The sequence below is a fragment of the Etheostoma spectabile genome, chromosome 16, assembly GCF_008692095.1.
Source record: "Etheostoma spectabile isolate EspeVRDwgs_2016 chromosome 16, UIUC_Espe_1.0, whole genome shotgun sequence".
Lineage (NCBI taxonomy): Eukaryota > Metazoa > Chordata > Actinopteri > Perciformes > Percidae > Etheostoma > Etheostoma spectabile.
The window spans coordinates 5,268,548-5,270,596 of NC_045748.1; positions in this window are offsets into that span (position 1 = coordinate 5,268,548).

Genomic DNA, 2,049 nt, shown 5'->3' on the forward strand with positions numbered 1-2,049 from the left:
CAATTCTCCAGCAGCAGCCATCTTTGTTGTAAACAAATTCAACCCGAGCCCTGTTGGTGACGTGGTTGATTATGTTACTTTTGATCATCTGTCCATCATCGTGTAAAACCCGCTTCGACAATTTGATTGGTCCGAACAGCTCTGGTTCGAGCATAGTTTCTCCACAACGGATTAAGTCCAGAATAAACTTCACGACCTCAAATGTTGTGGGCAGGGTTGACCAGCATCCAGTCTAGTAATCTGCTTCATTTTTAGATGAGCCACAACCGTGGTGCTGTGATTTGTTTCAACCCCTGACTAGCTTCTTCTCTGGATTAATCGTTGTTCATTTCCAATTTCCTACCAATATCTTATGTTAATTTCTTAACCATGACTGACTGTGGTCTTTCTTTAATCTTAACCAAGTTTATTACGGTTACCGGTTATTACACTGAAGCTCCCTTACACTTAACAAATTAGTTATCTTAACCCAAACCACAAAGTTTTAGAATTTAAACCAAGTTATTGTGCCTGAACCCAACCAAACCATAACCATAGCGCTGTCACATCGTATATATTTTTGGACAGTAATTTGAAACAGCTTTGTGTTTCTGTATCGTTCTGGGGTCAATGACAAACAACGTATTTCTTTGTTTAAATTGGAGGACTTGTTGCGAATAACTGAGATTTCAATGCACCAGAAAGCCTTCTTTTTTTTGTTAACCTGGGGTTGTTTTAACATATGTCAACTTGAGTAAAAGAGCGCCAACTCTCCAGAAAAGCAGCAGTCTTATCATATTATATCCCTTGTTTGGCCTATTCCAGCAGCTGTAACTTGACTGCTTCTTCTATCTGTACGGCAAGTTTGGTGTGTGCAACAGATTGTCAAATATATTGTTAAAAAAAGTGAGTGAACTTTGGTATTGTAAAATATTAGAAAAACATGAAAGGGTGAGTAAAACAACTACATGGAAGAGACACACACAGGCACACACACAAACATGCTCAGTGTGTCAGGAATCAAGTAGGTTAATAATTTGAAGGTTATAGATTCTGAAATTCTGGTTTTTGCCCTAATGAAGCCATGAGAGGCAGTTCAACGTTTTCTAGGACACACAGTGAGTCACACGATACACAGACTCACTGTCACTTGCATACGCATATTGTACACGCACACACACACTCACACACTCCGCAGGAACACACACACAATTTCACTGCAGTTTTCCTATTATGTAATCATGCCAGAGAGAGTGAGAGAGAGGACAGACACAGCTGCCTAATCAGACACCAGCAGACACACACACACACACACACACACACGCACGCACACATATGTCTCACAGCTGTCTGTCAGACACTGACTGCAGCCATGTTGCTCTTTCCCAGCTGCAGCATTCAAATGGCCTATTTTGGTTTGATGTTGACAAGTCGTCATCTGTAAAAATATTTTGATTTCAACCAGAAAGACTTCACAACGGCGGCAGTAGACGACACCTGCTCAGTGGCTTTGGGGCTGACAGAAACAAGGCTTTGTTCCTCGTGGTGCTTGAGCTGATACTCGGTGGCACGAGGTCACTGAAAGCACACGCTTGCAGTATCTTAACCAATCACATTAAAAATGGCCATCAGAATGAAATTAAAAGGGATAAATCTTACCTAATTGCCCTCATTTGTTACCTTTTTTTACCTTCCTAAAGGTCAGAGAACAAGGTTAATTAAATAAGCTGCTATCTTTGCTCATTTGTGTTTTCCTCTGCTTTGCAGACCTTGATTATTTTTTCTTTTGTATGATAGTAAACGTAAAAGTGAGCCACTATTTGTGTGTACTCTTTCTCCTAGTGTGTGCGTGTGTGTGTGTGTGTGTGTGTGTGTGTGCGTGTGTCTGAGGGGGTGTGTATATGTGAAGGACCGTGATCTAAGTGATCTCAAGGTGCTATCATGTTTGTTTGATGGAGGATAATTAAATAGGTAATAGAAACCAGCCTGCTCTCATCACTATTGATTCATCTACACATACACACGCACACGCACACGCACACACACACACACACACACACACACACACAC